Below are 27,730 nucleotides of genomic sequence, written 5' to 3'. Positions count from 1 at the left end.
AGACACACAAAAAGCATCTATTTTATCAAATCTACAGGGCGTTTCATATAATGTTACAGACTAAAGTGTCTTCTATTTTTCTAGAGACATAAAGAGCACCTATTTTAATAAATGTACAGGGTGTTTCATATTATGATACAGACTAAAGTGTCCTCTATTTTTCCAGACACTTAAAAAGCACCTATTTAAACAAATCTACAGGGCGTTTCATATTATATTACTGAATAAGTCCTCTACCTTTGTAGACACACAAAAGCAATTCATTCTAATAAATATACAGAGTGTTTCATGTTACATCAAGAATATTTTTCCGCAAATTTTTGAGAACACAAATCTTGAATCCGAGATTTAGCACAAAGCTCGTCAACGGAAACTTATTTCACGTAGCATGCTCGTTACCGGAAACGCGTGCGCGTGTACGCGGTATTTATCTGGCGGAAACCGTAGCCATAACTTCGTTTCCATGGGAATTGTTTGGCAACAGGTGGGGAAAATTTCCACGCACACAAACCCAGCCAGCCTGCCACCCTTCGTTTGTCGTTTCCCACCCCTCTCTAGTCGACCCACCCCCGGTGTCTTTCTACTCGCAACGAACAATGGAACAATTTAACTCCACCCCTTTCCTTTTCGGAATTCCACAACTTTCTCGAATAAATTCAACGAAAAAATGATGTCGAGAGTAATTTCGCAAATTTCTTTTTTGCCGGAGGGTGAAAGATCCTCGAGGGTGCCATCGATTATTTAGAATTTCGAAAGCGCCCATCGATTTCCCAATCGTGTCAATTTCGTTCTAAATCGAGAAACACGTAATTCTAATGCGAACCCGCGTTTCTTGCGATCGGAACACGAGTCAACGCTTGTCAGCTAAAAATATCGGACGGGAAAAATATAACGCCCGAAAGTTTTGAGATTATTTCGTCAGGAAGCGAACCGTTCGACTAATTAAATGTTTCCAAACGCTACAGGGTAAAAGCGTAATAAAAGAGCGACGTAATAGAGCGTAATTAAAAACGGCATTACCATGACATTATTAACACGCCGGGGATAAAGAGGAATAGGAGAGAACGCGCTAATTAACGACAATTAATTAACCGTGCATGGGTGAATTAAAAATTATCTTGGGAACACATTTTCGAAAACATTTATCCTTTCGTTTATTACCCATTTTATCCACTATTTTAATTTTTAGTGTAATTTCAGAGATTGCAAGAAGGTCGTTCCATGTCAAATTGATCACTTTTAGTCGCCATCTGCGATTTTGCTGTAATTAAAATATTTTGTAGTCCATGCGAAATTAGGGGGGGTTTAAGTCATCATTTCGTCGGTTTCGAATTTTTTAAGGAATAGCAAGCCTTCTGAGTTTGCAATTTTTGTACATTCTTGCAAGAATAGGCTTTCCTTAGGAATTTTTTTCTCAGAAACTACTCAACGAATTTAGCTAAATTCTTTTTTGTTTTATTCACGAAGGAGTGGGCTATTTTAATATATTTTTTTCAATTCCGTCAAATTTATTATAGAACGTCCAAAAATTTTATAATGGACCTCATTGAAAAAAACGCAAAAAAAGACTCGTTCAAATTTTTCGAAATTTTATAACAAATTGACGGAGTTAAAAAAAATATTTTAAAATAGCCCAATCCTTTGTGAATAAAACAAAAAAGAATTTAGCTAAATTCGTTGAGTAGTTTCTGAGAAAAAAATTCCTAAGGGAAGCCTATTTTCGCAAAAATTGCGATGAAGGCTTGTTATTCCTTAACAAATTCGAAACCGGCAAAATGATGACTGAAAACCCCCTAATTTCACGTGGACTACTAAATATTATTATTACAGCAAATGATAGCGTCTAGAAGTGATCGATTTGGCGTGGAATGACCCATAACTGAAACATGGACTATACTTGGTGAATTGTTCTTTGAGAAATAATTGAATCGCAAGGAAAAACAGATCCTTCACAGGAAATTGAAAGATCATCTTCATTGTGGCAGGCGCGTAGTCAGGGAAGTCTACCGGGCAGACCTTTGTCGATCCCTCAACGGGAGGGATTCTTAGGAAACTTTTAGCCTTAACTCACCCCGACTCGCCGCGAAAAGTCTTTGGTCCCTCAGGAAACGGGGAAACTCACCTGAAACAGAGAAAAGAGGAAAAGTCAGGATCTGTTGGGGGGGAAAAACGTGAAAGAACGTTCCACTAGCCTTCTGCCGTATAAAATTGCAGCGGTTGCCCTCTTCTGCTTTGTAATATCGCGAAACTTTCTTCTTAATTCGTTGTTTTTAATCAACCGTTGAATGATAAGAATGAATGCCGTTTTCAAAGCTTTAAAACTTCCACTTTTACGCAACTTTTAATTTATTCAAACAGTGAAAGTTCCAATGACTTTCCCGGAATATACAAATTTTTCTTTCTTGCTAATTAATCCCGTAACTTTTAATTTTACCTTGACACATTTACAAAAAGAATATAACATCGAGGATTTTTCGTATCTATTAAAAATGTGAAAGTGTTAAACATCTGAAACCACGGGAGACGTAACAGGTGTCGTTACCGGAATTTCCGGCGCGTGTTTTATCAGCGAGCTCGTCGACGGGTGCCACGGACGTGCCGCAAGAACCGGGGGCCACACGTGTGCCGCCACGGAGCACGCGCGGGAAACACGTCCGTCAGATAATTTTTAATTAAATCACGCCTTGCAGTTTAACTGCTGTTTAAAATCTGTTGAAAATATTCTCACATTAATTTAAGTATTAAATTTAAAATAATTCCAAATTTTTTAATCATTTTCCAAAATTATCGACAGAGGTAACCTACTAAAACTTATCGAACATCTGAGATTCTGAGATCCTCAAAAACCCTAGAATTCGTAAATGACCCGAGGGTCCATAGAATATGTAGAACCTCAGAGCTCTCAAAGTAAGGTTTCTAAGTTCTCGTGCTTCTAAGACCTCCAAAGTTTCCAAAGTCCAGATATCCCAAAGTGAATCGATGTAAGAATCTTATTATGATCTCGGAAGGCCATTTAGCTCGGAATTTCTTCTCGAACGTTGTCTTTCGTCGTTTACCATCCTTAAACGTCCTCTTCCCCTTCATCTACAGCAGCTACATCTCCCCTATTATCCTAACGAGCGTGTCAAAACAGCCCCGCGAAAGAGCCCGGCTCGCCGTGGAAGCGGAAACGTTAGCGAACGAAAGAGGAGGGAAGACTTTCAACCGCCCACTTTGCCCGCCCGTCGCCCGGAGGCGTTTCCTTTGTCCTGTCTTCTACGCACGATTCCAACGACAATTCCCTCGTTTCCCAACGTCGGGCTACGGCTACGGGGGACAGATTCAAAACGTGCCCGCCACCGTTAGCGAACAGACGAAAGTCGACGATAGCTTCGAAGAGACGTGTACCGGCAGAAGGGGGCGGGCAGAGGGGGGAGGGGCAACAGGGTAACTTCGCCGATCCAACTTGTCGTTGGCAAAGCTGCAACTTCAACGATCCAAGTTTCTACGTGACACGGCACGGAAAGACAGGCGCACGAGAGTTTGCGGAGGGGCTTCGAAACGAGTTTTCGGCTGGTTGCTTCGGAGTTTTGCGCTGCCGAACGAATTTCAACCCCCTTCTGTGCTCGACTGTTCAAGGGTGCGAACACACCGGGGATAACGATGCCAAGAAAAATGACGATCTTTGAGAATATTGTGAGCAACGAAACTGAAATTTTCGGTTACCTGTGGTAGGGGGAGTATCTTTTCGGGTACATACCGAACGATATTGATAAATAACGGCAGCAATTTGCTTCAATTGCTTGTTGGATGTAGATCTGCTCTATTGAATCGTATGCAGCAATTATATCGGTACGAACATTAGTCACGCCTATTGGTCACACCCACTTAGCCACGCCTCACAGGCCCGGGACTAGCAATCACGACGTTGTCTATGGCCTACTGGTACAATCACACGGTTAGTAACTAGTCATACAGCTTGGGATATTAACTATATGAACCGTCACTAAGAGTCTCTGTCCTTGAAACCGCTAACAAGTTGGATAGTCACTAGCCACTCCCCCTACGGTCACTCCCCATCGGATGATCCACCCATCGGACCCCTCCCATTAGATCACGCCCACAAAATCACCACACATTCCATCAAATTCTATGATTCTCCTATTTAATTATCACATCTAAGCTATCAACCGATTCATAGAGTACTGTATAAAAAAGAAATTAATTAAGGTTCAATTCGTCGGTAGAACAGTTTAAAGCGAACCAAAAAGAAAATAGATTCCTGAAGTTGAAACAAGATTTCATTCGTAGCCCGTGTATTATACCGCGGTAAATGGAGACAATCTTGTTCGTAGCCATTACAGAGAGGCGAGCCGTTCTATTTTCCTTGGTGGCGGTGCGCCGGCCGCGTACGGCATAGAAATTTGAATTATTACTCATTACGGTCTCGTGCTTGGCGAATAAAGGCCGACTTCCAGGTCGCTAGGAGGTGACGACCAGGGTGGATGGATAGGCGCGATTATAAGTCCGCGCGAGATAATGGCGGCGCAGGTACTTTTAATTAAAAAGCTCGTTCGCTGCCGCGAATTACGTTAATATGGGCGTGCAAGGTGGAAACGTGGTGCGGCGCTCGTTTGGAAAATTTGTCTCGCAGTCGATGCTGTGTCATACATATTTCTGGGAACAAAATTTCCCCAGATTTTGCTATTGATCTTAAATTGCTCTTCGTTAATTTTACTGTTGATGTTCGATATTACTGATAGATCAGTAGTAGTGATATTCTTGTTGCTGGTAGTCCCTAAAGGCGAGTAATGTCCCTATTAAGTCCCTAGAGGTGAATAGTAATATTCCAGCTGTTAATGAGTCCCTAGAGGTCCTTCTCAGTACATCCATCACTATATGCCTAATGATATCTCCACATGTAATATTTTTATTTTCAACCCCAATAATAATATTCCAAAGTGAAATATCCCTATCTGCAATAATACTAGCAAGAGCAATTAAGAAGCAAAAAGTGCAAAGACTGTCCTGTTTCCCATGTCTTTTTTCTTTAATCAGTTCAACGAACCAGTTAAGCCGGCACCAGAAACGCTTTGTACTTACGGGCAGAAACAGAATGGACAAGGGTCTGAAGTACGAGAAACAGGTGTCGCATGCAAATTCACGGTGACCCCGACGGAGAATGTAACCGGCCATTTTTGTGGAACAAAAGCGGATTACGAGGATTACGCAAAGCTCGCTAATTTTCTCCTCGATGTAACTCGTCTCTTTCTCGTTTCCTTCTGAATGAACTCGCGATAGAACGCTTTTAAGCCCGTTTCTTTCTGAATTTTTCCGATGATCGAATTATATCGTAAGAGGCTTACTTTGTTTGTAGGGACTTGAAAATATATTGTAAACTAAAATAGTAAGTCTATAAATAAAAATCTCAAATTAGGTGGCAAGCATAAAATTAGAGAGAGGCACTTCGTCGATTTTACCCGAATCCAGTAACTGCTATCAACGAACCGTAATTCCAGGCTCAGATAACAATCAAGGAAGTCTCCATATCAGAGCCGCTGACAAGGAGAAACGTGCGGAAATTAATACGTTGCAAAACTATTTGCAATTGAAATGAACAAAATTGCTTCACGGACATTCAACCCTTGTTGCAACCAAATAGAAGTGAAGAATAAAGTAGTTCTCGCCGCTACCTTCGGTAGCTGTCGGCCGCCGTCGTGCGTCTTCGGGCGCCGTCGGCCGCGCTCGGCCCTAGTAGGCGGAGCTACGCGTACAAACACACAGCGACATATACAGAAACTATTTATAACCATAAATTTATTTTTAACAATTAAAAAATGATGATACCGATTAGATATCGAACGTTTAAAGTCTTAATCGGATAGAGGGTTGAAAAATGAAGAGAGCAAGCGATGAAGAAGAAGTAGTCGAAGAAGAGGGAATTTACTCGAAGGGGACAGGTCGGCTTTAGAAAATTTGCATGCTAATGAGCAGGCCAGCCTGTTTGCAGCTCCTGCTCGCCCAATGAAGTTTCAATTTATTCATGACCGTCACCGTTCCCGTTCTCGGATCCATTATTAATTGTACGCGACGTATAATCCCTGTCGAGGCTGTTGGAACCGGGGAAAAATGAACCTTGGAGGAAGGGAGAAAGTGGACTGATAAATTGTCGCTCGTCGATAAAGGTGCAATTTAACGATTCATGAGCCGGTTTACGGATAAACTCTCATGCGAATCGCTGTTCTTTACGATTGATTTCGAGTTGATTAACGTGAAAATTATTTATTTACTGTGGATGTTAAGTCTTTTGGTCATGGAGTGATACAGATATGTTTTTGAGGATGATTTATCTAAAACATGCTTTTATATGTATACATATGAGGAAAGCATGAGTGCTTATGACAAGATCATGTCTAGATATGATACAAGTTGATCTATCTATAATAAGAGCATGTCTAACTATGACAAAAGCATGTCTACCTATGACAAACGTTGGTTTACATATGACAAAAGCATGTCTACATATGACAAGGGTATGACTACCTATGACAAGATCGTGTCTACCTATGATACAAGTTGGTCTGTCTATAATAAGAGCATGTCTAACTATGACAAAAGCATGTCTACCTATGACAAACGTTGGTCTACATATGACAAAAGCATGTTTACATATGACAAGGGTATGACTACCTATGACAAGATCGTGTCTACCTATGATAAAAGTAGGTCTACCTATGATAAGAGCATGTCTAACTATGACAAAAGCATGTCTACCTATGACAAACGTTGGTCTACATATGACAAAAGCATGTTTACATATGACAAGGGTATGACTACCTATGACAAGATCGTGTCTACCTATGATAAAAGTAGGTCTACCTATGATAAGAGCATGTCTAACTATGACAAAAGCATGTCTACCTATGACAAACGTTGGTCTACATATGACAAAAGCATGTCTACATATGACAAGGCTATGACTACATATGATAAGATCGTGTCTACCTATGATAAAAGTAGGTCTACCTATGATAAGAGCATGTCTAACTATGACAAAAACATGTTTACCTATGACGAACGTTGGTCTACATATGACAAAAGCATGTCTACATATGACAAGGGTATGACTACCTATGACAAGATCGTGTCTACCTATGATACAAGTTGGTCTGTCTATAATAAGAGCATGTCTAACTATGACAAAAACATGTCTACCTATGACAAACGTTGGTCTACATATGACAAAAGCATGTCTACCTATAACACATGCATATCTACCTATGACAACAACATATCTACCTATGACAACAACATATCTACCTCTGACAAAACACCTCCACCTATGACAAAAGCACCTCCACCTATGACAAACGCACCTCCACCTATGACAAAAGCATGTCTACCTATGACAACAACATATCTACCTATGACAACAACATATCTACCTCTGACAAAACACCTCCACCTATGACAAAAGCACCTCCACCTATGACAAACGCACCTCCACCTATGACAAAAGCATGTCTACCTATAACAAAATCCTGACTACCCATGACAAACAATATCTACCTACAACTCTCCATGACATGATTTAGCCATATCTACCCAAAGGTCCAAACCGAATACTCATAATCCTAATTTATTTATTAAATAATGTAATAATTAATTTTGAAATGGAGAGTGACGTAAGATAACAAGCTCCGAATTTGTTTTTTTTTCCATTAAAAACGTGAATCGGTAAACGTCACCATTGATCAGAGCAACGAACCTTCGTTTCGTCGCGATTTTCCGCTCTCTGATTCCCTTTTCCTTCCTTTCCATATCTGATTTCACGCGAGGCTTCCAGTGAAGGTACAAAGAACCTTCTGTGCTAAAAGGGCTTCGACGACCAGCCGTATCCAGATTTTTACCAAGCGTTATCGATTTCAAACATGTTCCTGTGAAATTTTATACAGTTACCACACCTCTGGCAACGTAATGTCACATGATGTTTAAACGACGGTCATTTGACGTCCTTTGGCATTTAGATAGTATTACTGATTGTACTGTGGGAGTAGTTACAATGTTTTATAAATTGTTTTTTTTTTTAAGTAGAAATTACTAGATTTCTAATCTGTCTTTATGTAGATGAGATGGAACATATGAGATGGAACATTGGGACTTCACATATGGACCTCCACATATGTGGATCCTCAAAACAGAATTCTATACATATGTAGTATAATATTTAATAATTAGAACGATTAATGAGATTTATTGACAAAATATAATTGGCTATAATTAATTAAACGCAACACAAAATGGAACTTCACAAATTAACAAATTTCTCACGTCTTTATCACACAATCTCTCACGAAGCAAAGACTCTCAGCTTCTTCTCAAAACATTCAATCGCACCAAAAAGGCAATCTTCTAGCAACCTTCATTACATGCAAACTTCAATCATACCATACGCAAGCTTCATTCATATTATGCACCCATGTCAAACACACATATACCATACAATTACAAAGTACACACACACACATACTTGACTACAATAATGTCTCTATACATATGATTACAATAACGTCTCTACACAGTACTTACAACCAGACTACCACAATGTTATTAAACTCAAAAATCACTAGATTCTAAGTACCTAATTTGTTATTACTTAGATGTTCAAACACTTGGACCTCCAAATATGTAGATAGGCAAAACCTTTAAAAATAGTCTATGCATACATTTGCAATTCCTATACTCTAATATTCTTAAAGACAAAAGATTAATCTTCCATTACCTACACTAGGTATTTAGAGATTTAGTGTTTGAACATCTCTCATTAAGTAGACGTTCAAATACCTAGACGTCCAAATATCTGGATCCTCCAAACCTTATGTCCCTATACTTACATTTAAAATTCCTATACCCTAATTTTCTTTAACACTAAAGTCACTAGATCCTAAAAACCTACTCTCCCATCACCTAGACTAGGTGTCTAGGGATTTAGTGTTTGAACATCACCCACTACCTAGACGTTCAAATATCTGGATCCTCAAAACCTTATGTCCCTATACTTACATTTAAAATTCCTATGCCCTAATTTTCTTTAACACAAAAGTCACTAGATCCTAAAAACCAACTCTCCCATTACCTAGACTAAGTGTCTAGGGATTTAGTGTTTGAACATCACCCACTACCTAGACGTTCAAATACCTAGACGTCCAAATATCTGGATCCTCCAAACCTTATGTCCCTATACTTACATTTAAAATTCCTATACCCTAATTTTCTTTAACACCAAAGTCACTAGATCCTGAAAACCAACTCTCCCATCACCTAGACTAGGTGTCTAGGGATTTAGTGTTTGAACATCACCCACTACCTAGACGTTCAAATACCTAGACGTCCAAATATCTGGATCCTCCAAATCTTATGTCTCTATACTTACATTTAAAATTTCTATACCTCAATTTTCTTTAACACTAAAGTCACTAGATCCTGAAAACCAACTCTCCCATCACCTGGACGTTCAAATACCTAGATATCTAAATTTATGTCCTTATACCCCAATATGACCTTATATCCCCAGATTCCTACTCTGCCAAATTAACCAAATCCTTGACCATATATCCCTATCATTATTACTAATATTTCCATCAATAAAAATACCATGACTGATATTTCCATTAATAACAATACCATGACTAATATTTCCATTAATAACAATACCATGACTAATATTATTACCATCATTACAATTAATGTCATTATTTAACATTAAAATTAAAATAACCTCGATAAAATTAATATTACCACTAGCAAAATTGCACGCTAAATATCCTGTCCACCTCAAACGAGAAACTTTCAAAGACCCGAAAGATCGATCGCCTCGGAGGAAACTTTCTTAGAGACACATTTGTCCGCAAGAGGATAAGGTAGAATGCTTGTTCATCTGCCGGCGGTAAGGAAGTGTTCGAAGAAGCAAGGAATCTTGTACCGACTTCCAAGTATTTTTCCTGAAGAAAAAGTACAATAGAAGGAATCTTCCACTCTTTCCAAGGGCAACTTTTCTGTTCCTCTCAACCGTACTACAACTGAATCATCCACTCTCACATTTTATACAACCTAATGGAAGTTTAATTAAAAAAAATCCTGCGAAATTCTGATCAAAGAGACATCAATAAACTCCATTTTTACAAGTAAATATGAATTGATTTTTTGTTCCAACTTTTTTGATGGACTCTGTAATATCAATTAGTACTAATTAAATGTTTCGAATGTTTGAAAACATTTTCGGGGAATTTTGTAAATTAATAACTGTCCGTAAATATTGTCAAAATTAACATTCCCTGTTTCATCCACAAAAAATACAAAAATTTTTCATTTCAAATTTACAATATTTCCTGTAAAGAAAAATAGAACACGTGGAAAGTTAAAACCTTGATTGGTGTATCAAAAAAAATAAAGATCTTAGACACGAAAAATCAAGCAACGTTTCATGGGAAAAGGGTTGACGGACGGAGTTTTAGGTGCACGGTGGAAATTTAGCATAAAATTACATAAGAATGGCGGGTGGTTAACGAGACGCGAACCGGCTGGACGGGATGGCGGGATGCGCCGATTGTAATTCAAATCGCGGCTTGGTATGTGGCCGTACACTCCCCGCCAAAAGTTTTAATCTTCATTCACTTTTATTTAACTCAAATCTTATCTAAACTACGAAGTCTAAAACCATACAGCAATAAAATTACATTAAATTATACGTTCTATCTAAATCACCGTAAAATATATTAAGACAGGATTTATTGATACAAGATACCAGATCCAACGAATTTTCGATATAAAAAACGACCTCCGTTAATCGATTCGACGAGAGAACTTTCCCTTTCCTCTGCGACCAGCTCCCGGAATAACTTTTCGGAGAGTATCACGAATACAAAGCGTGTCCGTACGAAAACGACCCCATTCCCTGGCTCTGCCCGCGCTCCCATAACGCGATGGGGACTCCGATAGTCCCGGAAGATAATCAACGGATTCGCTAGCTTGCCGGGAACAATGGACATCCAAGGGAGCCGGCGAATTTCTTGGCAGCGACGAGGAGCCTTGACCTTCGCGAGCGTTTCGCTCGACAGCCTTAGGGTTCGTTCACATTGCACTTGCGTGACTTTCATCAACTTTTTGCTCTGTTACGCGTTTACTGACTTTGTTTTTAAATGATCATATAGCAGCAAGATTGATAATTGTCTATCAATATTGTAGGAAAAGGTGAAGTTCTTTAGATGATCGTGTGACAGCCATGTTGTAGTAAGAGTACATCAAAATGGTGGAAGAGATGAAGTCCTTTAAATGATCATATAGCAGCCATGTTATTGTAAGTGTTATGCAAAATTGTGGAATAGATGAAGAAGTTCTTTAAATGATCATGTAGCAGCCATGTTATAGTAAGAGTAAATCAAAATGGTGGAAGAGATGAAGTCTTTTAGATGATCATATAGCAGCCATGTTATTGTAAGTGTCAATCAAAATGGTGGACTAAATGAAGAAGTTCCTTAAGTGATCATGTAGCAGCCATGTCATTGCAAGTTTCAATCAAAATGGTGGAATAAATGAAGAAGTTCTTCAAATGATCATATAACAGCCATGTCATTTTAAGTGTAAACCAAAATGGTGGAAGAGATGAAGTCTTTTAAATGATCATATAGCAGCCATGTTATTGTAAGTTTCAATTAAAATGGTGGAATAAATGTAGAAGTTCTTTAAGTGATCATGTAGCAACCATGTTATTGTAAGTGTCAATCAAAATGGTGGAATAAATGAAGAAGTTCTTCAAATGATCATATAGCAGCCATGTCATATTAAGTGTAAACCAAAATGGTGGAAGAGATGAAGTCTTTTAAATGATCATATAGCAGCCATGTTATTGTAAGTTTCAATCAAAATGGTGGAATAAATGAAGAAGTTCTTTGAGTGATCATATAGCAGCCATGTTATTGTAAGTGTCAATCAAAATGGTGGAATAAATGAAGAAGTTCTTTAAGTGATCATGTAGCAGCCATGTCATTGTAAGTTTCAATCAAAATGGTGGAATAAATGAAGAAGTTCTTCAAATGATCATATAGCAGCCATGTCATATTAAGTGTAAACCAAAATGGTGGAAGAGATGAAGTCCTTTAAATGATCATATAGCAGCCATGTTATTGTAAGTGTCAATCAAAATGGTGGAATAAATGAAGAAGTTCTTCAAATGATCATATAGCAGCCACGTCATATTAAGTGTAAACCAAAATGGTGGAAGAGACGAAGTCTTTTAAATGATCATATAGCAGCCATGTTATTGTAAGTGTTATACAAAATTGTGGAATAAATGAAGAAGTTCTTTAAATGATCATGTAGCAGCCATGTCATTGTAAGCGTCAATCAAAATGGTGGAATAAATGAAGAAGTTCTTCAAATGATCATATAGCAGCCATGTCATATTAAGTGTAAACCAAAATGGTGGAAGAGATGAAGTCTTTTAAATGATCATATAGCAGTCATGTCATAGTACATGTCAAACAAGATGGAGGAGCATACGAAGTTCTTTAAATGACCATATAATAGCCATGTCATAGTAACAGCAAAGCAAAATGGTGGAACAGATGACCATGATGCATGAAACAGTTTAACCTACATTAAGTCCTCGTGCTTAAGTCCTTGTTCTAAACATTTTCCACTATTATTTTATTATCTCCATTTGATACTTTGAAGCGAGGAGTTTGTCTTCGTTATATTTGTTGTTTGAGTGACTGATGATTGGAGTAATTATGCGGTTGTTTATTTTTATATTTTGTTACCTCTGTAGCTGTACTTGACTTATGAACGACTATGAAAGGGACTATGTAGAAGCCATTATGGAACAGACTATAGAGCAGCCATTATGGAACAGACTATAGAGCAGCCATTATGAAACAGACTATGTAGCCATTATGGAACAAACTACAGATCCAACCACTATAGAACAGACTATATACCAGCCACTATGGAACAAACTACAGATCCAACCAATATAGAACAGACTATATATCAGTCATTATGGAACAAACTACAGATCCAACCAACCTAACCTAACCATTATGGAACAGACTACAGATTAACCACTACAGAACAGACTATGTAGCCATTATGGAACAAACTACAGATCAAACCAATATAGAACAGACTATATACCAGCCATTATGGAACAAACTACAGATCCAACCACTATAGAACAGACTATATGTCAGCCATTATGGAAGAAACTACAGATCCAACCAACCTAACCTAACCATTATGGAACAGATTATACAGCCACCATTATGGAACAGCTCACACAGGCCCCATTATGGAACAGCTCATACAGCCCCCATTATGGAACAGATTATACAGCCACCATTACAGAATAGATTATAGAGCAACCATTATAAAACAGCTTACAGAACAACCATAATCCCAGAGATTTTCGAGCAATACTTTTTCCAACACCATATAGAACGTCACGCGTCAGGCCAGACAATGGACGACGTGCACGCGGCCACAACGTCTGCATATGACGTTCTTGCTACCACTTGTTGGAGCACTGCCATATGTCGTTTCGTGTTCGCGTACAGCTCGGAGCAAAAAGACGATTAACCCTTTGAGCTGCGCGTATATTCGTCCTACGAGAATCGACGGATCGTAACTGTGTATACAGGGTGACTTTACAAATTAGTGTTATTTAAAAGAGTTATTACAAACTCTTTTTTTCAATGATGAGTTAAATCTTTGATAATTACTGACTCGTAGACTTGAACTTGTACTGAGACAATCGTTGACACTCACAGTTTGATTGGATCGGTTGACAATCGCAGTTTGGTTGCAATATTCTTTGTATGATTATTAGAGATGAAGAGGAAAATAGTGCACGATGTAAAATGAGGAACACTCTGTTTTGGAAGACTCTGTAGCTCCATATTGATACTAGTAATTTCGTGAATCAAAGGAACGGTAAACGTTTGATTGGCTCTGTATCAAAGCGTTAAACGTGTAAATGATTCTGAGCGGATGAGAATCACGGAGATGGAGCTTGAACGAAGGTCGAACACATGTAACAGCGAAGGAGGATGTACAACCCCCTCCATAAGTCGTAGGACACTACTTTCAACTCTCAATATAAATTATGTGACGATATGATGTATACTAATCTCTCTAGCTACCAACAAAACACTTGCAATTATTTCAAACATATCAAGTTTGAAAGTATATCAAGTTTGAGTAAAAAAGGACATGTCACGTTTGGACCCACTCTCCTCGCATTCTAGTAACTTGCAGAAGAAAACTATAGCTTGCATATACATTTGATCATTGCATATACTATTTCTATCATCATTTTCATTTCCCATAATTCTTTCTCCCAGGACAAAAAATGTAAAAGTAACAGAACTTCTCAAAGATGTACAGATGATATTGTTCAGATGAGGCAGCCATTTTATTAAATTTGCACACCCATTTTGTTTCAACTGTTGCATATTAATTTTGCTAACAAGTATGTTAGCTTCGAACAAGTATGACTATTGTGCAATAGAACGACAATGCAATATAAGAAGTAATGAAATGCATTTAGTTCTAAGGTGTTCGACAACTTATGAGCGCGAGTGTACGAGTTGAGTCGAGTAATTCAAGTTGCCAGTTCAGGAGAGCAGCGACGATGCGTATACCAACGAGTAATTTCGTGGCAAGACGTGACCAGACTCGCAAATCGGACCGTTGTAAGCGTGGGTCCAATTGACCCACCGGCTCGAACCGGCTAATTGCCAATTGTCGCAGCGACGTTGCCGGTCATGCTGCCGTCACGTCGGGAATTTGCCTGACACCTACCATCCGTCTCGACGTTCAACGTCGATCAGAATTAATCTGCTCCTATTTCGCATTCTTTTGATTAACAACTTTCTCTTATTTACAAGTCAATCGTCAGACGCTTGCTTTTCTCAAAGCGCGTTCATATTTCAAAAAATGCGAAGAAAATTTTGCAAACCATCGCTTTAGATTTGTTGGGTGAAAACGAATCGAAAAGTCCTTTACCGTTTTTCGATCTGCAGCTTCGTTTCCGAGATACGAGCGATTGAAAATTCACTTCCGGTGAACAGCTGACGCCACCGGAAGTGGAGGAACCAATTTTCAAACGGTTGTATCTCGGAAACAAAGCGGCGTATCGAAAAACTGTAAAGGACTTTTTTATTTGTTTTGACATGACAAATCTGAATCTGTCGTTAAGAACAACTTTTGATACTTTTTGTCGTTCCCTACTATTGTTAATATCATTACCCGTTCTGTCACGCAATGTGAATTAATAACGAATGCCAGATTAAATTGTCCGGAAACTTCCCAACTTATTTGCAACATGAACGAGGCATTTTGAAGGCGGTCCCTGGAGAACTGGCACAATCGCCAGCTAAATTCGTCGGGAAGTAACGACCCAGCGCAGAAGAGTGCACAAGCAAATTCCAAGACGAGTTGAACAATCGACATTTCGTAGGAAATTATATTTTCGTCGGGTGGTGCAAGCAGGGACAGTGGATAAATAAATATCCGGCCGTTCTATTCCTGGCCAGAAGTAAATAATTCGTTCTAGGGATACACAGTCTTGCCAGCCGTAAAAATCTATTCTTGACCTAACATGCACATATGACCCATGTTTGACCATGTCAATTTGACTGACTCCATATGTTCAAAATTTTTATGTAGGAGAATTAACATAGCGCTAAATATACAAGAATAATAAAGAGCTGGTTTAGTTGTAACAAAAATATATCTGTGTCTACAAACATTTTAATCAGCACTATTCGAATAACTGTCACGTATGGTACCGTTAGATTTTCTAACACACCACGTCAAATCGCCTCGTAACAAACGAAGCTTGACCCAAGACTAATCACTTCCTTTGCAGAGTGAAATATTTTATTGGACTCGTGTGCCGAACATACTTATTAAAACTTGCATATAGGGTGACGAAATATAAGCGGACGATAGACAGCGTGGAATTACCAAGCGTGACAATATAGAGAGTGACATTAAATAGAGCAAATGTAGAAGTGACGTGATAAAATTTTTGCAAATTGAGTTGTTGCTAATGAATTAAGTGTCCCGTAATAATATAACAAAATCAAGAGATATGATGGACCAGGTAACGAATTAGAAGCGGACGATAAACAGCGTGGAATTACGAAGCGTGACAATACAAAGAGAGATATCAAATAGAGCTTACAAATGTACAAATGACACAACAAAATTTTCGTAAATTGAGGTGTTGCTAATGAATTAAGTATCCCGTAATAGTATAACAAAATCAAGAGATATGATGGACCAGGTGGCGAATTATAACCGGACGATAAACAGCGTGGAATTACGAAGCGTGACAATACAAAGAGAGATATCAAATAGAGCTTGCAAATGTACAAGTGACATGACAAAATATTTTCAAATTGAGGTGTTGCTAATGAATTAAGTGTCCCGTAATAATATAACAAAATCAAGAGATATGATGGACCAGGTGGCGAATTAGAAGCGGAAGATAAACAGCGTGGAATTACGAAGCGTGACAATACAAAGAGAGATATCAAATAGAGCTTGCAAATGTACAAGTGACATGACAAAATATTTTCAAATTGAGGTGTTGCTAATGAATTAAGTGTCCCGTAATAATATAACAAAATCAAGAGATATGATGGACCAGGTGACGAATTATAAGCGGACGATAAACAGCGTGGAATTACAAAGCGTGACAATACAAAGAGAGATATCAAATAGAGCTTGCAAATGTACAAGTGACATGACAAAATTTTTGCAAATTGAGGTGTTGCTAATGAATTAAGTGTCCCGTAATAGTATAACAAAATCAAGAGATATGATGGACCAGGTGGCGAATTATAAGCGGACGATAGACAGCGTGGAATTACGAAGCGTGACAATACAAAGAGAGATATCGAATAGAGCTTGCAAATGTACGAGTGACATGACAAAATTTTTGCAAATTGAGTTGTTGTTAATAAATAAAGTGTCCTGTGATCCCAAAATCAAGTGATGACATATAACAAAATGGAGTCACGTGACAATACAACAAAATGGAGCGATAATATAACAAAATGAAGTAATAATATCAAAGGGCAATCGTACTATTCTACCATGATCAAATTACCCTTATAAATCCATCCTAAACATTAACACCAGATTATCAAAATTCAGAACCGAACTATATCATCACTCTGCCCGAAACTGTGCCGCAGCGTTAGCCCGGCCAGGATCCCGCAGGAAGCGGTTCACAGGACAGGCACACTCGTCCAAACGCAAGCTTAATGGACCGTCTGGTGGCCGTTTGTGCGTTCCACAAAAGACGTTTGCACACTGCTCGTTGTATCATGCCGCTTTGTGTCGTGGGTTTTGCGGGCGGATTCCTTGCCATAGGCGCGGCCCAACCGCGTTTCAAGCGAATTAATCGTGCCCGCTATGGTCCCGCCGGCATTAACTTGATTAAATCCTAAAACGGTCCGCAGCGATCAAATTAAATGGACGGATTAACCCTTCGACTGCGGACGACACCTATAGGCCTGCGTCTCTACCTTCCGTGTACCCGTGTGGGTATAGCGCGGTCGTAAAATCGCTCGAGCGGAGGAACATGAAAGAACTTCGAGATTACGCAGAGAAAGGTTAGGTATAAGTTTCCATATGTTGTATACTTGAGATTTGATAGTGGAACTTTAGGTCTTGGGAACTTTGACGTCTTTGGACTTTAGAATTTTTTTTTTTAAGAAATATTGTGATTTTGGGATTTTAAGATAGAGACCGACATCTTTTAATTCTGAGGTGCTTGAAACTGTAGCCCTCTGAGATTTTTAGACGGTAAGATTTGAAAAGTCACTTAATTTACGACCACGCTATATCAGTTACCCTACAATTCGAAATTCCTTTCACCTAGAGTCCCAAAGAAAATTTTATCCTTCAAGGGAACAAAGAGCAGCGACTTTCTCCGTGTTCCGCCATGTCGGTTTCGTTCGAAGCCGTAACCGCAGACACGTTGGAGCGTCGGTCAGTCGGCCCTCTGAATTATTAAAGCCGAGTCAACGCAGCTGCATGTAAATTCGTGTACCTGCCTGTGTGCACCCTTCGACCACCTATCTATCTCCCCCCGTTTTCACCCTGTTCCGTTGCTAGTCCACTTTTCTCTGCAGCTTTCGTGCTCACCCTCCGGCCCTTTCAGCTCGCGTTGCACGAATGCTTTGCTACTTGGCCCACTCGACGCTTCTGTTTGTTACTACGCCAGACCCGTTCCCTTTTTCCTACACGGATTATTGTTTGCCTCGCTCGTACGCGCAATTATGTCGAAAACCGTAGTCCCGGGTTGAAAAGGGCGTTCTGGTATCGGGCTGTACGTGTGCTTTTTTCAGGGGTGCTCTTGTCTTCTTCGTAATTAGATGAGTCCTATTTTGTTTCTGGATACCTTTTCGCGGACATAATTAGATAACTATCTTTAATATACAAATATTAAGTATTGTACTATGTGTAATTCTATATGTAACGTTTGATGAGCTCTCATTCGTTTGTGGAACGAGTAATGTGGTTGGGTTTCAAGGTGTTTAATGTGTTGGGTTTCAAGTATGGCAACTCTGATTTTTGGGATCTCTAGAAAACAAGTACCACATCTGAGCCTGAAGAATAAAAATGAGACAAATGGTATAAAATAGCATGCAAAAGCGACGTGAAGCAGAAATTCATTTCCTTCGAAAATGGCTGACAAATGGAGGACACATGACAACGACGATCGATTCCTCGATTTCCGTAGGGAAGGCGATTTCATCAACAACGTGGAATATTTCTCAGCCGGCCCTTTCTACGCGTCCAACGCAATCACACACGAAGAATCGATCTATTTACCGAAACGCCGTGGACCGGATATGACTGCTTGATGACCGGACACGCGAAAATGGTCTCACCTCCCAAACAGTGTGTCACTCGGTTAGCGTGCGTACCAACTAGCGAACCACCGCAAACACACGACTGCACACCCGTTGGTTCGATTTACGAACGTGACAACACGTTTATTTTCGACCGGCGATTGCTTGCGAATCGAATGGGACTTTCGTGTGGAAAGGTGATCGTCGATGAAATTCCGTGTTCGCAGGGTTTTATGTTATTGTTCTTGTCTGTCTGTGTACGGTAGACAACCCATGAGTCGGCGTGTAAGATCGGGTTAATGAAGTTGGAATATGTAGGTTAGTGAAGTTAGAATATGGAAGCTTCTCTAGGGAAACTTAGTTGGGCAGGCTTCCCTAAGGTAAATTGTGGTGAAGGAGAGTTGGTGTGGTTATGAGTAGGAATTTCAGGATTCTTAGGTTTTGATATATTCCCTGAGATACATGTTAGAACACCTAGAGTTTCCAATTGTTGCAAAAATTGAATGTTCTACTGTAGTCAAACCAGGGATGGCGCGTAAGGTAGACTCATAAGCCAGAATATGTATATTGAGGAGATTACTAGGTTACTAGGCTACCTAGAGTTCCTGTAGTTAGCTCTAGTACCTCTAACTTCACTAGGACCTCCACAGTCCTATGGCTTCCCAGATCCCCACATCCCCACATTCAATATTCCCTGCCAACTATAGGTTAGGATACCCAGTTCCCCAGAGACGTCTATCATTAAGCCGCATCGTTGTGATGTAATGAAGTTGTTGGATAGAAAAAAATTGCGCTTCTAGTGTAGTTTAACTAGGAGATGACGCGCGAGGTCGAACCATAAGCTAGAACATATTAGGGAGATTTCTAGGTTATAATATTTATTCCTTGAGAACTATAGGTTACTCACGTGTAGGATTCAGAGCGAATGGAGTCAGAATATAGTGGGGAGTAGGCTTCTCTAGGGAAGCCCTAGGGAGTAGGTCTCTCTAGGGAAACACTAGAGAGTAGATCAATGTAGGGAACGTTACAAGGTTGGGAGAATTTTCCCTAGGGACGATGGTATACAAGGAGAGTTAGCATGTGAAGTACGAGTAAGTCGAATTTCAGGATTCCTAGGTTTTCAAGATTCATATTCCCTAGGAATTATAGGTTAGGATACCTAGGTTTCAAGGTTCCTGGAATCTTTACAATTACCACGCGTCGAATTACTACGCGTCGAATCACCACATATCGAATTATGACGCGTCGAGTACTCAAGCGTCAAATTACCACGCGTCGAGTACTCAAGCGTCAAGTTACCACGCGTCGAATACCCACGCATCGAATTACCACGCGTCGAATTACTACGCATCGAATCACCACATATTGAATTACCATGCGTCGAGTACTCAAGCGTCAAATTACCACGCATCGAATACCCACGCGCCGAATTACCACGCATCGAATTATCACGCGTCGAATTACTACGCATCGAATCAACACATATCGAATTATGACGCGTCGAGTACTCAAGCGTCAAATTACCACGCGTCGAGTACTCAAGCGTCAAGTTACCACGCGTCGAATACCCACGCATCGAATTACCACGCGTCGAATTACTACGCATCGAATCACCACATATCGAATTACCACGCGTCGAGTACTCAAGCGTCAAATTACCACGCATCGAATACCCACGCGCCGAATTACCACGCATCGAATTATCACGCGTCGAATTACTACGCATCGAATCAACACATATCGAATTATGACGCGTCGAGTACTCAAGCGTCAAATTACCACGCATCGAATTACCATGATTCGAATTGCCACGCGTCGAATCACCATGAGTCGAATTACCACGCGCCGAAGTTCCCATGGTCCCCAGAGTCTCCACATTTCCAGACCCCCAGATTCCCTATATGTCCACAGTTTCAGTCTCCAGTGCCAAGTTCGCTAGGACCTCCACAGTCCACAGTCCCTCGGATCCCCAGGTCCCCACATCCCCACATTCTCTACAGTTCCCGAATTCCCCAGATTCTCACAGTCCTCGGAATCGCCATATTTCCTAGCTTCCCAGAATCCCTACGTTCCCTTGGATCATCACAGTCTCTACTGTAGACAAGCCAGGAGTTGGCGCGTGGGTCGAGTCAGAGTAAAAGAAGCCACTCGCTCCACCTAACCACCGTGAACACTTCCAGTTACATTTCGGCAAATAAGAATAATGACCATAACTGCTGAACGCGATTCGCGCTATCTCGAGACGTTTGCCGACTGTCATTTTTGGTCTAATTGGTGGGAGCCGATATACCGAAAAAGGCGTCCATTTTTCTATTCTGATAGTAGCGCTAGACACCTGGTTCATGCGCCAACTCATGGGTTGGCAGCGGTATCTGTATTTCTTATCGGTACGGTTTCTGTCGCCTCAACCAATATTTGATCTTTGCGTAATGTAAGCAAATTGTGATAATATTTGACTACTTTGGAGTTAAACGATTTGTTATTGGTGTGCATTGATACTCCGTTACGAAGTGTGTTATGAAGGTTTTGCTTAATTCTTTTTCTAATTATCTTTACCATTTTTATAGGTACTTATTATTCATTACATGCTTTGTCTACTATTTTCTTATTTCCTTTAATTTTCTTGCGATCGTATAATCAATATTTGTGACCGTATGATGAAATTCGTAAATTACAGAGGATGTAAAGTATGGTAACTAACGCTTAATAAATTAATAAAAATGTATCATTAAGAGATACAGTAAGAGCAATTATATGAATCTGGATAATTTACTTTGACACGAAAGAACGAGTAGAAACGGAAACGATGAATGAAACAAAACCGATATAAAATACAAGTATCATTCACACTGGAATCAACGGAGAAAGGGGTTCAATACGAAGTTTAATATCGCTGAAAGTTAACGTCCAGTCATCCACGTAATTCGCTTTCAACGATACCGAGAGGTTGAACGAACTATTCTTGCGAGCGTAATTCAGAGCCGATACTTCGAAATTCGTTCGATCTCAACAACCAATTTAACTCGCTAAATGAAGTATTCGATGAACGCTTATATTTGTCAGCGTGATAGAAACGGTCATGATTAATGCAGCTAGTCAAAATTGGTAATGAATCTTTCAACGTTCGATCGACGTCTGTTAAATAAATTACAGGTACGAATACAGTTGAACGAACTTTATCTGGCTGAAATTCAATAATAATTACCTTTTTTCATTCGAAAAATCACTATACGCTACTGAAAATTTACAAATAATTCATGAATTTTATTTATGGGGATAATACTAGTTATACTTAATCGACACAGAATTTAGAGACGCTAGAAATTTTAGTCTCCACTCGAATATTTTTAGGACCAAAATCTGGATCCATAAAAATTTTGGATTCAAGAAATTCTGGACGCAAAAAGTTTAAGGACCTTAGATGGAAAGTTTAACGAACATGGGAAGTTTAATGAATCTAGGGACCCCAAGATAGAACGTGTTTCGATGAGTTAAAGATTTCAACGCTCGGCAGAAGGGACTCAGCGGAAACTCGCAATCCGCTCACGGAATGTCGGACAAGGTCGTCGAAGAAAGCCACGTGGAGACGACAAGATGAAAAAGAATACAAAATGGACGATTACACGACTATTTTCAACTTGATACAGAATTTAAATTTTGACTTTAAACTTAAGTAAAATTGTAAAAATATGAAAATTCTTGATCTGACAGTTTGCAGTTATCAAGTTTGCAATTTAAATAAAAATTAATCCATTTTAATGACTGTGAAAAATGTTATTTCGTTGGTTAGATCTAAATATTTCCAGAGAACACGTTTTTCCGTGCTCGGCTATTTTTTAACGCCACGTAATTGTATTTCAACAACGTCATCGGTGTATCATTTATTTTTACATCTCCGAGGAATTACGTGAAAATGATCGGTATTAAACCTCGTCATTTTATCGTGCCACGGTATTTCTCGTAATTCACTTTAATCTTTTATTTCACAATATTTCACGGATGCGTATAAAAATAGCTTGTCCTTGTTACAGTATTTTTACTCGAAACGCGATTTGAACAAAATATTCTGCGTCGAGGAATCTTGCAGACGGTCGTAAAATTATTTATTTGCAATTCCTACATTTTTTATTTACAGATATACTCGGAATATTTTACCAATCACATATTTTCGAAATACAGTGAATTAGAAACATTTTAAAAATGATAGTGAATTATATTATAGAAATAAATTTATAAGTTTTAATGTATCTCTTCTGTTACATAATTTTCGACGTCACAAAGCAAATTTTAAAGGTGTACAAAACGGTAAAATTTTAAAATTTACATTTGCAATATTTCATAAACATGTACCGAATCCAGCTAATCTGCAGCGCCATTTTATATAACAGATCCTCATGATCACTGCAGAATATTCGACTATAAATTACTCTTGATTTATAATCCAGCTTTTAAAATATTTATTCGCAACTGCAATATTTCCACCGTGTTACTTCCACATTACCGTTTCAATGAGTCATCCTTGTTTTTTCAAGCTCGTAATAAAAATCAAATACACGGAAAGTTAAATTTCTCTTGTGCACGACGTATGTTAATCACGCTATTTCCGTCTGAATGTAACGATGAATTTAAGAATTAATATATTTCTATAAACAAATGATTTCTATAGTATTTAAGTATTAATGCACACAAGCAAAAATAAATGAACATGTGAAGTTTTATTATTGTCCACATGTGATGTAGGCTAACGTCACAAGTTGAAATAATGTTATTTCAGTCTGAATTCGAAGGTAACGATAAATTTAAGGATTAAAATATTTCTGTAAACAAATGATTCCTATAGTATTTAAGTATTAATGCACACAAGTAAAAATAAATGAACATGTGAAGTTTTGTTGATGTCCACATGTGATGTCCACATGTGATGTAGGCTAACGTCACAAGTTGAAATAATGTTATTTCAGTCTGAATTCAAAGGTAACGATAAATTTAAGGATTAAAATACTTCTGTAAACAAATGATTTCTATAGTACTTAAGTATTAATGCACACAAGCAAAAATAAATGAATATGTGAAGTTTTGTTGATGTCCACATGTGATGTAGACTAATGTCACAAGTTGAAATAATCTTAATTTCGTTTGAACTCAAACGTAGCGACAAATGTAACAATTGAAATACTTGTATAAACAAACGACTTCATCTCAGCAAACTTAAAAACTAATAAATAAAAAATACTAAATAAATACGTGAAGTTTAATTAAGGTCCACAAATGACATAGGCTAACATCACAAGTTGAAATAATCTTAATTTCGTTTGAACTCAAACGTAGCGACAAATGTACCAATTAAAATACTTGTATAAACAAACGACTTCATCTCAGCAAACTTAAATACTAATAAATAAAAAATACTAAATAAATACGTGAAGTTTCATTGATGTCCACAAGTGACCTAATCTATCAAGCTGTACTAAATGCTATAAATAATCAGTTCCAATTAAAAATATCGATGAAAAATTTCTACACGCGTTTTCATCAAGTTTCCAGCTTTAAAATGACGCATCATAAACGCCATTTGACGATACTTTTCTGTCATGAAATTCAGCTAGTGTGACAGTCAACCGCAGGCACTCGATACGGCGACAGACGCGGCAGATACAACGGAACAACGGACTTCGTCGAAGTTGAAGCAACAATTTCGATCGTTCTAGCGATTTCGCTGGAAACGCGAAGCAACGACCATTCTCTGGTTTCGGTCGAACAAAACGTTTTGTCCACGTTATGTAAACCGACGCTTATCACGAGCTGATAGCGGTGTAATTAACGGACGGTATTGTGTTTCTCTGGCGACAGCGCGACGTGCGCTAGTTTTTGCTAAATGCATCTCAGTTCGCTGTCGTAAAAATGTTTCGACGCTTGTAATGCAGTCGCATTATTTTCGTTATCGCGATTCAACACTCTCGGATTTTCACACTTCGTGTTCGGGAATTTTGGGAATTTTGGACTGTGACTCTGGAATTTTGAGATTTTGGTTATTTTGGAATTTTGGAATTTTAGAATTTTGGAAATTTTTGACTGTAATTGGAATTTTGTAATTCTGGGATTTTTAAATTCTGGTTTTTTGGAATTCTGGGATTTTTAAATTCTGGGATTTTGGAATTCTGGGATTTTGGAATTCTGGGATTTTTTAATTCTGGGATTTTGGAATTCTGGGATTTTGGGATTTTGGAATTCTGGGATTTTGGAATTTTGGAATTTTGGGATTTTGGGACATTGGAATTATAGCACTTAAGGACTTCAGAATTTTCTTTCATGGAGACATTGGTCCTTCTTCGACTCTGGGTCCCCTAGGATTCCTAGCGTCCCTAGTGTTTCCAGAGCTCCTATGGAAGGTTCCATACAATTTCTGGGGTTCGTACATCTCTATAAACCCTAGGGATCCTTAGGACCATCAGAATCCCCCTAGTCCCAAGGTTCCTTAAGACCACTACCCTATTCCCGAGATTCCTTAGGAACCCTCCTAGTATCAAGATTGCTTAGAAACCCCCTCGCAGTCCCTAGGTATCCTAGAAACCACCTTTCAGTCCCTAGGTATCCTAGAAACCACCTCGCAGTCCCTAGATTTCTAGGATTAGAAACCACCTTTCAGTCCCTAGGTATCCTAGAACACCTTCTCTAGCACTTAGGTGGCTCAGGATCCTCTCTAGTCTCTAGGTGCCTTAGGATGCCCTCTAGTCTCTAGGTGCCTTAGGACCACTACTCTATTCCCTAGGTTCCTTAGTATCCCCCACTAGTCTCTAAGTTCCTTAAGAACCCCCCTAGGTTCCTTAGATCCTCTCTAGTCCCTAAGTTCCTTAGGACCCCCCTAATCCCTGGGTTCCTTAGCATCCTCCCACTATTCCCTAGATTCCTCAGGAACCACCACTAGTTTCTAGGTTCCTTAAGAACCCCCTCTAGTCCCTAGGTTCCTCAGAACACCCTATAGTACCTAGGTTCCTAAGGACCCCCCGTCCCTAACTGCCTTAGAACTCCCATAGTCCTCAGCCTCCCAACGTCCTACCAACTTCCTACTAAAACCCCCAACTTCCCACCAACCCCACAATCCCTAACCTTCACCAAACTCGCATGATCCTCACATCCAAATCTCCCCTAGAATCCCCACACTCAGAGTCCTCTTCACAGTCCTCACAATTCAAACCATCTCCACATTTCCTATAACCCCACACGATCCTCATGATTCCTATGATCAACCCAAGGTCAACGCAAAATTTCCCAAACCCAAGGTTAAACAAATTTCTCCCATACAATTAACAGTTAACACTTTTACACGTTTCACTGGCCACATTGTTACCGTGAACCCTCCCGTTGACGGCGCGGTATACGCCCCCCATTTCGTTCCAGTCGGTTCTTTCAGCCCGGAGTCGCCTTTCATCCGCGACAAGTTCTGCTTTCACGAGCCAGAACAGAAAGGGAAAGGGAGGCTCATCCTTTGTTCAGGACCCGGTTCAGGCCCAGGGGCTACGAGCAATGACCCGATTGGCCGCCAGCCTGTAATTGTTCATTGTTCCCGCCAGCCTGGCTTGCTCGTTTCGTGGAACTCTGGAAACTGTGGGTTAACCTTGAACGTGACGAACAGCTGAACAATGTCCTTGGAAAAATTGTTTACCGATTTCTGTTCCCTTTATGCTTTAGGTCGTCTGGAGAATCCTCTAATTTGTTAGGCTATGAGACTGAAGAGGTACATTCTTATTTATTTTTTGGTGAGTTCCTCAAGATCCAGGTGACTTGTGATAATTCATGGTTAAATGGGATACTCTATGATAAAAATTCTTGCTCTTCCTGATCACAAGTCATTAGAAATCACCGATCGTGGATTATACGATCATTGAGGAACGAGGTCGCGTTACGCAAGGAGCCCTCGGCACACTTGACCCACCAACATACTTTCACTTTTTCCATTCTCAGACTCGTCATCTGTTTCCTTTCCACGACCGAGTGATCGACAAAACTGTACCACGAAACCTGGCCAGACCATAGAATAGAGATGAAGCTAGTGAAAGTTCCTCAAGATTTACGATTCACTCAGGTCTAACCTATTGAAACTTCTTGGGGACCATCCTCAATCTAACGGTATTTCAGAACCTGAATAGACCTGAGAACCTAACTCCCCATGAGCCCCAGAGTCCATAAAAGCTATGATCTCTAGAACCAGTGGGTATCTGATCAGAGGATTTAACTGGGAGTCTAAGAACCCTAAGAATCTTGACCCACTTGGCAACATAAGAAAATCTGGAAAATCTACAAATTTCAAAAATTCAGAGAAATCCTAAAAATGTGACAGCCCTAAGAAACCTAGGACTCTAAAAGAACCGAAAAGCTTGAAGTCTTGAAAAATTTGTGCAAACCCCAGGAGATCTGTGTTTCTCTCAGCGCAGAATCATAAATGTGCAACGATTCATTAATTTCCATTTTTCTTTCTTACAAAGTACTCTTCTTTTTTTCTTGTACCAGACTAACTTTACTTTCCGCTTCAGGATGATCTTGCTCTTTGTTACACGGCCCGCCTACGCCTCGAAGCGGTGACGCACGAAACGGAGTTCAAAAGACAGAAGCGAAGAGAAGTAGAAAGGACCAGACAGCCAGCCGGTGGACTTAATAATTCAAATGTTTACCATTGCTTTCAAAGATAAGCTGATAAAAGCATGCGCTCGCCCCGAACTAATATAAGAGGACTTAAGATACGTGCATGTGCCGCCTTGGCGTGTGCGACGCGCGTCACCGTCCACGTACACTTCCGTTCGTGGAACACTGTTCCGCGCGTCGTGTAA

General features: G+C 39.5%; 1 protein-coding gene across 9 annotated transcripts in view; it reads right to left on the bottom strand.

Annotated features, from left to right (window-relative positions):
* Positions 1-27,730, bottom strand: part of heph (polypyrimidine tract-binding protein 1 heph) — a 483,336-nt gene that overhangs the window by 335,686 nt on the left and 119,920 nt on the right. The window contains exon 2 of one of the 9 annotated variants that reach the window (XM_076541298.1): positions 2,072-2,122. The exons of the other annotated variants lie outside the window; for them this stretch is intronic. The gene's annotated coding sequence lies outside the window, so the exon portion shown is untranslated. The remainder of the gene's footprint in view (positions 1-2,071; positions 2,123-27,730) is intronic. 9 annotated transcript variants of the gene reach the window in all.

The sequence above is a fragment of the Megachile rotundata genome, chromosome 16 (genome assembly GCF_050947335.1).
Source record: "Megachile rotundata isolate GNS110a chromosome 16, iyMegRotu1, whole genome shotgun sequence".
Classification (NCBI taxonomy): domain Eukaryota; kingdom Metazoa; phylum Arthropoda; class Insecta; order Hymenoptera; family Megachilidae; genus Megachile; species Megachile rotundata.
The sequence above is the reverse complement of the archived record's forward strand: the minus strand, read 5'-3'. Positions and strand labels throughout refer to the sequence as shown.